The 11,370-nt window shown below is 33.9% G+C and overlaps 1 pseudogene; it reads right to left on the bottom strand.

The window, feature by feature from the left end:
• Positions 1 to 7,753: 7,753 nt before the first annotated feature.
• On the bottom strand, positions 7,754 to 9,540 carry LOC141522874 (small kinetochore-associated protein pseudogene; annotated as a pseudogene).
• Positions 9,541 to 11,370: the final 1,830 nt, after the last annotated feature.

Below are 11,370 nucleotides of genomic sequence, written 5' to 3'. Positions count from 1 at the left end.
CAATTTTCAGATGAGGAAATCAAAGCAATCTATAGTCTTATGAAAAATTGCTCTAAATCATTACTTATTAGAGAAATGCAAATTAAAGCATCTCTGAGGTACCACCTAACACCTCATAGACTGGCTAATATGACCAGAAATGATCAATGGAAGGGATTTGGGAAATCTGGGACACAAGTGCATTGTTGGTGGAGCTGTGAATTCATCCAACCTTTCTGGAATGTAATTGGTAATAAAATGTGTATTCAATACCACTATTGGGTCTGTACCCTGAAGAGATCATGAAAAATGACAAAATAATCACTGGTATAACAATATTCATAGCAGCTCTGTTTGTGCTAGCAAAAAAATTGGAAATAGAGTGGTTGTCCATCAATTGGTGAATGGCTGAACAAATTATTGTGTATGTATTGTATGAAACACTATTGTATTATTAGGAAACCAGTAGGGATGGGAATTTAGAGAAGTATGGAGGGATTTGCATGAAATGATGCTGAGCTAGGTGAGCAGAAACAGAACATTTTTCAGCACAACAGTAAGATGGGGTTGGTGAGCAGTCTTAATGGACTTGCTCATTTCATGAGAACAATAATAATCAGGGATAATTTTGGGGTATATGAAATGGAGAATACCACCTATATCCAGAGAAAAAATTGTGGAGTTTGAACAAATACCAAAGATTATTACCTTTAATTAAAAAAAAGAGTTATTATATAATTTTGCATCTCTTGTATTTTACTTTTTTTTCAGGATATGATTGCTGTTTCAACACATTCAATTTAGATCAATGTACATTATGGGAACAATGTAAAGACTAATGGATTGCCTTCAGTAGGGGATTGGGAGAGGGCAGTGAGATTGGGGGGGGGGAATTGTAAGATTCAAAAATAAATAAAAAATTTTTAAATTTTCATTGCCTGGAGAAGTTCATTAATATTAAATATCAATTTTATTCTTGTAATTTATATTGTTCTTAAACTTTCCTAAGCACCAATGGAGTAAAATAGAACTGCATACTTTCTCTTGTGCCTTTTAGCATGATATTTTCAGCCAGGTTGCAAATGCCTTCAATGAGGACAAACACAGCATCTGTGTTAGCTATTTCACTGATGGTAAATTCTTCAACCTGACAAGGCTATATGCTAAGATTAATGTAAAGGGAGGGATTCTGTGTGATTTTTTTGTTTGCAAATGACTGTGGACTCAATGCAGCCTCTGAAGCTGAGATAGAACAAAGTATGGGTCAATCTTTGTTTTTTGTACTAATATTGGGTTGACAATTAAAACTAAGAAATACATATGCTTCATCATCCAGCACCACACCATCCACATGTGAAATACTGATTAAAGCAAATGGAGTTTTGAATACTGTGTATAAGTTCATTTATCTTGACAGTACCTTGACCTTTCTAGAGCTGTACACACTGAAAATGAGTTTCATACTTTTCATTGTCATAGTTAGTTTAGTATTTTGGAGACCCTGAAGAAAATTGTGGGTGAGAAGTATTAGATAAACAGACCACCAAACTGAAGATGTACAGAGCCAATGGTGCTGAGTTCATTGTTGTATGCCTGTGAGATCTCACAGTCTACCAGTGCCATGCGAAGAAACGCAATGATTTTCATTTGAAATCTTTTTTTGGAAAATTCTGAAGATAATCTAGCTGGTTAAGACAGCAGACACTGAGATCATTCTCCAACTCATCTGTCAAGCATTTAAATGCTACTATAGATAGCACATCTCTGATGGGCTGGAATGGCAAATTTAAGTTTGCCAAAATAGATTATATTATGGAGAATTCATATAAGTTCTCACATGGTGGTCAGAAAAAGTGATACAAGAATACTCACAGTCTCTCTTGAGAACTTTGGAATTAATTGTGTGACATGGGAGACACTGCCACCATGGCATGCCCTTATCAATCAATTCTTAGGGGAGGACTCTCAAGTTTTCTGTTTAAAACTGAAACAATTGCCATTTACACCTCATTGAGTGTATCACTGAGCACATCAAAGCCTAAACAATAAAAAAAAATAGACTTGGACTGGGAATTATTATTTTTATTATCCAGTCAATGAAAGCCAAATTTAGATTTAAGGCATATTTCTTGAACTGGTATAGTAAATGCCTTGTTAATGGAGTCATGAACCAATCTGACTAGGAAGAGATTCAAAACTATGTCCAAAGGGCAATAAAACTGTGCTTATCCTTCAATTCAGCAATACTACTACTACTACTACTACTACTACTAGTACTACTACTACTAATACTAATACTACTAGGCCTATATATCAAAGAGATCATACAAAAGGGAAAAAATAACCAAGTTACAAAAATATTTATAGCATATCTTTTTTGTAGTGGCAAATAATTGAAAATTAGGGGATGCCAATTAATAGGGATGTAGATGGAAAATTTTTGGTATAAAAATGTTTTTTCTTACTATTGTTCTATAAGAGATGATGAACAGGTAGACATCAGAAAATCATGGAAAGACTTGCATGAATTGATGCTGAATGGTTCCTGCAGAACCAGAATATTGTTCACATTAGTAGCAGCATTGTGTGACTTTTCTGAGTAATTCAGTGACCAAGGAAAATTTTAAAATGACTTTTGATGGAAAATGTCATGCTTATCCAGAGCAAAAACTATGTAGTCTGAATACAGAGCAAAGCATAAAATTTTTACTTTTTTAAACTTGTTTTACCTTTTTAAACATCTTTATCATTCCCCCCTTAGTTCTGATTCTTCTTTCACAATATTATTAATATAGAAACATGCTAAACATAATTTTTCATGTGTATAACCTATATCAGATCCCTCTCATAGGGAGATGGAAGGGAAGAGAGGGAAGTAGTAAAATGTGAAATGCAAAAGATTCCAAAAAGTTGAATGTAGCAAATCTTTCCTTGAAATTGAAAAAAAAAACCAAAAGAGCATTAAATTATTTAGAAAAAAGATATCTAGTCTGAAAGCCCCAAGACATCTGGAGAAATTTTAGAAACAGTCACAGACACTGTGATAAACACAGGGGATCCTACAGCAAAATGACATAGTATCTAATCTAATGGAACTTATTGTCCATAAGAAAAGAAAATGCATATTTATGTTCCTGTTATTGTTTGTCCTTCAGTCTGGAGGATTATAACCTCAAGAAGATGATATATGATTTATTTTTTGGACAGTGACAGAAGGGAGGGAGAGGAGGGAGGAAGAAAAAGAGAGAAAGAGAGGGAAAGAAGGAAAGAAGATAGGAAAGGAGGGAGGGAAGAAGGAAGGAATACTTTTAATCATATACTAAATAAATATACTAAATGCAAACTAGATAGGGAGGGAAGAATTAATAGTTGGGAAAGTAAAAAAGCAGTTTTGTATAAAAAATGCTACTCTAGTCAGATCTTTAAGTAAGAGAATCAATACAGTGAAGATGATAATGGAGTGCATTCTAATAATGGAGGATAGCCAATATTAAGGCAGGAAGATTGAGGCTACAATTTAACGTGGGAGTGATGGCAAGAAAAATTAAACAACTGGACAGTAGAGAATGGGAAAGGAAGTAATTCAATAATAATAATAATAATAATAATAATAATAATAATAATACTGTATAACATGAAGCCCATAAATGCTAAGGAAACAAAGAAAGCCTAATGATGATGATGATGTTATGTAGAATTAGAGAAAATAACAAGACACAGGAACAGCTAAAAGACAGCAAGAATTAAAATAGTTTTTCTTGCATATGGTTCACAGACTTCTGGGGAAAAACATGCAAATAGTTATACCCAAAGTAGATAGGGAACAGTATAAATTGGCAATAATCTTATTTTAAACATGGAAGAATCTCAATTTCTTTCTTGGCATGTCAATTCTTCTCAATGGAGAAGCTCTGTCTAAAAATGCTACTATTCACCTGTTTTAAGCAGTTTCTGGAGACATTCTTGGGACAGTGAGGTCACAAACCTGGTATGCGAAAGGAAGTGACAGGTCTTCAACTCTATTATTCCTGAGTCTGAGGTTGACAATTTACTGCTTATCACAACTTCTCTTGTACCACTTAGGTTAAAGAACTGACATAAAGAAAAGCACTAAATTTGGAGTTTGGAAGAACAGAGTTTAAATACAGTCTCACACACTGAATAAAATGTGCAATTAGATCAGTGCAACAGATTAGATAATAAAGAATCAGAAACAGTTGGGTTCAATAGTTCAATATTTCATGAGGCTAAAAATGTAAATTAGAGAAAAACTAAATAAAATTATTTCCTATTTGACAAGAACTCAGGAAAAACTGCTAAGATAAAAATGTTATATTATAAGCCATAACAAGATCAAAATAAGTATATGATGTTAGTATTAAAGAACTTATCAGAAAAGAGAAGAGAGAAAAAGAGAAAGGGAAAAAGAGAGGGGGGAAACAGTAGCAATTAGAATTCCAGAGAGACAAAGCGACAGTCAACAGACAGAAGAGAGAATCTGCTGCAATAACAAAGTCAAACAATGACAGTAAAATGAGAAGTTTTTTGATCAGGAAAACACACTTCCACCAAAAGGCCCTGATAAGGGACTGATGTTTAAGATATGTTGATAAAGACCACAGATACATACCAAGAATCATTCTGTAATATTTAAGTGATCAAAGAATAGGACAACATAGATTTGAAAAGAATTGCAAACTATCATAATCATATAGCACAGGGAAATATTGTTTCACATCACTCATAGTATAATAAAAGAAAATCAAAACAAATTGGAATTTCATTTCACCATACATAGAAGTCTGACAAACATAAAAGCAGATAAAATTAGTCACTATTGTGAAAGTATGGAATAACAAAAACATTAACACAATATTGGTATAACTGTAATTTGGTCCATTCTCCAAAAGGGAGTTTGGAATTATGCTTTAGACAGTGACTAAATTATCCATATCATATTATAGGTATTTATGTACATCTTTCATCACATTGAAAGCTAATTGAGGTGAGAAATTGTCTCTTATTACAGTAGTGACAAACTCAGAGAACCACTCATCCAAAATAAGGATCTCTGAAATTTTTATATGACTTAGTTTTAACATATATAATATAGCCATGCTTTATTGTATTATTTACTTATGTTAAATATTTCAGAGTTACATTTTAATATTTATTTGGCTGCACTCTGGCATATTGTAGGAAATAAGTAAATAAATGGCTGGGTATTTGATACATCTGTCTTAGTGTATTATATATTCTCATTATTTATCATAGCACATGTGTAATCTATGATTTTTAAAGGAAAAATATATGATTAAAACACAAAATTAGTCATATATTTAATCAGAATATGCATCAAATTTTGAAAAAAAAGTTCAATAGAACACATTTTCTCTACCAGAAGATATTTCAAAGTTAGAGGTGAATAGTTGAATTGTAATATTATTTCTGGTATGGGAGATACATGCTTATATCATGAAAAATTACTGTATATGAGATTTTCATCATTGTTTGATAAGATTCATTATTACTTTGTTGTTTTGATAAGTCTTTGCTACAAAATGTGTTATTATATCAAGGAAAAAGGAAGGAAAAAGTGAAGGTAAAGTGAGATTTTTTTTTGGTGGGGGGTAGAGGGAGAGAAGTCACAGTAAATACTTCCTTGACTGGCAACTGAGTATTAATTTTGATTGTGATATGAATATCCCATATCCCACTTAAACACTAAATCAGCAACTTGTAGGTATTGACAATAAAGGAGATTGGAAATAATCTGATTTATTTGGTCTAAACTTTATGTTGTAGAAAGGATTTTGTGGATGGATATTGAAAAAAATTTCATAAGCCTTTTCAGTCTTGACCATATTATTAGCCACTAAAAAAAAGTCTTCACTTCATCTCTCCTTTCTCTTACCATCTTGACCTTTTATCCTTTAGGCCTGCCTTGTCCTTAGTTCTCTGCTCCTATTCTGAACAAGAAAACAATTTGAAAGAAGAACTAAAGAACATGCTAGCTAAGTTCATTATAAAATTATACTCACTAATCTGAACTGGGCCCTCTGTAAGATTTGGCAACTCTTAGGTTGTTTTTTTTTTTTTTTTTTGCAAGGCAGATGGGGTTAAGTGGCTTGCCAAAGGCCACACAGCTAAGTAATTATTAAGTGTCTGAGACCAGATTTGAACCCAGTTATTCCTGACTCCAAGGCCAGTGCTTTATCCACTACACCACCTAGCCGCCCCCCAATATGGCAATTCTTTTATTCATCTTAGTGCTTCTGTCTTACTCCTCTCTGTTTATTCCAGACAGTATCAGCTGCTCTGACCTTCACCTTTCTTGTGGTTCAGCAAAAGACCTTATACTCTGTGTAGAAAATTAAGTTCATCCTTCATACACTGCCTCATCACCTTCCTCCTTTCGTCAACCACTCAATGCATTCATCCATCATTACTCTTTCTCTCCTTTCTCAAGAGAATGAGGTAGTCCTTTACCTTGACAAAATTAACCCCTTCACCTGTTTACTTAATTCCATTGTTTCCTGTATCCTCTAGAAATGCTCTATCAAACTCCCCCAACTCTCACCAATCAATCAATAAGCAGTTATTAAGTGTGTGGGCAATGTGCCAGACTTTATATGCAAGGGTAAGAGGGAAGCAGTCCCTATGTTCAAGACTTTCTAGTCAGAAGAAACACAGGTATCTAATTTTTCTTTGTTTACCAGACTTTTCCTTTCACCCTATAAAATATTCATATCTCTCTTACTCTAATAGCAATAAAATAAAAATATCTTTTATCATCATTAAAATCTCTTCATTTTCATCACAAAACTTCTAGGAAGAATCTCTGGTTACTTAAGTCTACTTTCTAAATACCTATTTTATAATTCAATGAAATCTATTTTCCTTGCTTCTTCATTGTTGCTACTACTACTACTACTACTACTACTACTACTACTACTACTACTACTACTACTACTACTACTACAAGGTAATCAAGGTAATCTTTATCACTAAAGACAACATCTTCTTTTTTATCTTCATCCTTCTTGAACTTTCTTCCACATTTGATATTCTAGACCAACTCTTTTTGCCATTTTTCTTCCTTGACTTCTATAATGCTACACTCTGTTTATTCTCTTAACTTTTTGATTACTCATTTCTTTTGATAGGCCCTTTTTATTTTTGTGCTAGTATAAAAAATTGTCATTTTATTTATAGAAGTATTTTGTAAATAAATAAATAAATATAAATGAATGAATGAATGATTAAATAAATGAATGAATAAACAAACAAACAAATCCAAACACCAGGTGAGTTGGGCCAAAAATGATCACAATAAAGAATCATTCAAAGTCTTATTATTCTATTCAGTTATTTCAGAAAGATATTAGTCATCTACCTGCATTCCTCCCCTCTTCTTTTAAGGACATCTCTACAAACAATTTAACATTTTAAATTTCCAGTACCCAGTATGGGAAGGACACTTCTTGAATATTCTGATAAGTCATTTCAATTCCTGATTCTGCCCTCAAGCTGAATTGTTATTACAGGAAGGCAACCAAAGGTCTAGTTCTCCTAGTTGGATCTTAAGGTTATCTACCAACAGATGATTCACATATCTGATTGCTTGGACAACATAAGTTTCTATGGCAGGAATATTTCTCAATACAAACTTAGATTATTCCAGTTTTGCTTCTGATCATATTTTAGTTGGGAGAATAAGGGAAGTTCTATCTTAGGAAAATTTAAGGAAATGTTCTTTTAGTTTGACCTGATCTTAAGGAATTGCTAACATTTATTTCATTCCCTCAAAGGTGATTGTGAGTTCTTCTTTTTCATTGTTGAATGCTTCCTGTTTTTCTAGGATTCGAGCTCTTTCCTCTTCATCTATCTTCAATTTAGCTTTCAATACCTGTAAGTCCTCTTTTCTCTTTGTAGCTTTCTGCTTAAAATGTTTCAGTTGATCTTTCAGTTTTTCAAAGACCAACAAAGACTCCATTTCCCTTTTCATTGTTTCTTGCAGGTTTCCCAGGATCTCTTTGTCTGGATCAATATTGCAATTCTCCAAAACTGTCAAGAAGCTATCCTGAGATTTCTCCATCAATTCCATCCCTTCAGTCAGGACCTTCACCTCTTCCTGTCTTTCAGTTAGTTTCACATGCAAATGCTTGTTAGCTGGCTCTAACAGTTGATTCTTCTCCTTGAGTTCTTCCTCAGCTCATTGTTGACTTAAAGGTTTGTAGCTCTTTTTAGTGTTCTTAATATCAGCATCCTTAGTCTTCATCTGCCCCTGCTTGGTGGTTTTGTACAATTCATGCTTTGGACCTGTCGAGTTGAGGGCATTGTGGAGTTCTGCTTCTTTGGATCTCTGAGGTATCTGAGTCTCAGAAGCAGCCCAAGAATGTGTCTCTGGCTGACCACCTCCCAACCTCACGGAAGGGGCCAAGTCAATAAGCGTATACTGGGCAGTACTGGCTCTCGAAGAGTGGTCCGGATGGACCTTGGAGAGAATGGGATTCCATTGAAAGTAGTGCTTCACTCGTGCCCAGGTTCCAAGAGCCTGGGTCAGCTGGCCTTGGGGGAAGCAGAGCCGGCTCTCCTCCCCCCACCCTCCTGGGGTTCCCACTCATGCCCTGGCCCTGTTCCTCTCCCCTCCTCTGACTTCGGGTCCAAGTCCCCACCCAACTTATCTCTTACCTCTGATGCTCAACTGCAGAGTCGGGGTTCCTACCTCCCAGTCTGGATGCACTTTACATCACCACCCAGACTCTTTCTCAATAGACCTTATTTCTACCTATAACCCTTAAATATTATGCAATCTACTCTTGCTCATATTACACTACATCTCAGTGAAATTATCTACTTTTGTGCAAATGACTATCAAAAATGTAACTTCCACCATCCCGAAGTTTTCAACATCATTCTATTTCTGTATTTCCAAATATCAGATGGATATAATTGCAAGAATTTCCTGACTATGCCTCATTTATGACATATCCAAATCAAACATCCTCATTTATTGTTTGGAAACTCCTTGACTGCCCAGCACTTAATTTCACTATTTTGATTTATATCAAAAAAGGCCCCTAAGCTTAGAATCATTTTTAACACTTATCTCTTCCTCTCCCACTCCATTCAATTTATTGCCAAGGCTTTTCAAATTTTATAATATCTTTTGTATTCATTTTCACCTCTCTACCCCATCACCTCCATTATGATGTAGGTTCTTATCACTTGATATTGTTATGACTGTAACTGCATTCTAACTGACCTTCATTTTTAGCCTTTTCTTTATAATACTGCTTAAACAGTCTTTCTAACATAATTATACTATCATGTTATTCCTCTCTTCCAATATATCCAGTGATATTCCATTCCCTTTCTAAGAATGAATAAACTAAGGTTGTGACATTCAAGACCTTTTACAATCTAGATCTGACTTACTTTTCTAGTTTTATTTCTTCTTTTCTTCCTTTTGTTCTGCTGCAACTTGGTCATACTATTCTGATTTATCCACATATCCACATATCCTTTATTCTTTCTAAATTCTTTGCCATTATTCATGTGTGAGCCCTTCAATCTACAGATATTTATATGTCCTTTCTTTCAAGATATCAATCAAACATCACAATCTCATAAAGCCATCCCTTACCTCCTCCCTGCACTTGATCAAGAGTCTTTTCTTAAATCACTGAAATTTTCCTTGACTTACAGCCTATAATTAGCTCACTTTTCATTGAATCATAGTTATTTTCATCTTTTTATTGATTTTTACTTTTCCAAATACATGTTATGAAAGCTTTTTAACATTCATCCATATGCATATGGATATTTTTAAGTTCCAGAATTTCCTTCCACCCTCCCTCCCCCCTCCCTCCAGAAACAAATACTCACCTTAATACTGTACTTATACATTTGTGATATACATGTTTACAGGTTAGACATTTTTGGTATAAGGAATTAGGATTGAAGGAAATCAATACATAAGAGATACTTCTTTACAAAGTGAATGTAGTGTGGCTCAGATTCTGAAGGATTATTTTTTGCTTGTTTTGTTTTGTTTTTTCTACTGCATGGGGATAACATTGTCCATAGCTTGTTTAATAAGGTTGTCCTAGCTCTCTGAACTACTGAAAGGAGCTGCATCCATGTTTATCTCATAATGTGTGGAATATTCTCTTGGTTCTGCTCCCTTCACTCAGCTTCAGATACTGTAATTCCTTGTTTCTCTAGATTAAAATATATGGTTTTCTTATAGAACAATAATATTCCATAGTAATCATGTAGCATAACTTGTTTGGCAGTTCCTCAATTGATGGACATCCCTTCAATGTCTAATTCTTTGCCACTACTAAAAGAACTGCCATGAATATTTTAGAACATGTAAGACTTCCCTTTTTTCAATAATTTCTTGTGCATATAAAACTGGAATTGGAATTTCTGGGTCAAATGGTATGAATAGTTTTATTCCTCTTTGAGCATAGTTTCATATGACTGTCCAGAATGGTTGGATCTGTTCACAACTCCACCAGAAAGACCACAATGTCTAAATCCTCCCATAACCTCTCCAACCTTGATAATTTTCTTTTTTTTTCTCATGTTGGCCATTCTGATTGATGTGAGGTGAGTTGTTTTATCTTGCATTTTTCTAATCAATGATGATTTAGAACATTTTTTCATATGATTATATATAGCTTTAATTTCTTCATTTGAAAAATGTCTATTCATAACCTTTGATACAATTGTGGAATGATTTGTGACCTAATTAATTTGAGGCAGTACTCTATATATTTTAGAAAGGAGATCTTTATCAGACCTCTCTTTTGTGAAGATTATTTCTTATCTTTCTGCTTTCCTTCTAATTTTGACAGCACTGGTTATATTAGTGCAAAAATATTTTAATTTAATATCATCAAAATCATTCATTAAACAGTTTAAAATGTATGTTAATTCCCACTGGTCAAAAATTCATCCCCCTCATAGATGTGATATAATATTTTTTCAGAACCTCCAGATGAATTAAATTATGTTTAATTTATACATATGTAGTTGTTCTTTTTAAAAATTCCAACTATGATATCAATGTTATTGCTGACATTTGACATTTTAACTTGAAAGCAATATGCTATAACATATTTTATGGCTGTGTGTGTGTGTGTGTGTGTGTGTGTGTGTGTGTGTGTGTTTGTGTTTCAGTCTGTTTTCTGATAGCTGTGTTCAGTTCTGTCTCTGGTGAATCACTTTCTTTATCATAAATCCATCACAGTAGTATTTCCATATTTTTGACTGTTGCTTTTGCTGATTGTAATTCCCTCCATCCATTCCTCACCACTACCATTCATTGCATTTTCTCTCTCCTTTGACACTGTCCTTCTTCAAAAATGTGCTGTGGGG

This window comes from Macrotis lagotis, chromosome 4, assembly GCF_037893015.1.
Source record: "Macrotis lagotis isolate mMagLag1 chromosome 4, bilby.v1.9.chrom.fasta, whole genome shotgun sequence".
Lineage (NCBI taxonomy): Eukaryota > Metazoa > Chordata > Mammalia > Peramelemorphia > Peramelidae > Macrotis > Macrotis lagotis.
Note: the sequence above shows the minus strand (reverse complement) of the source record. Positions and strands in the feature narration are given on the sequence as shown.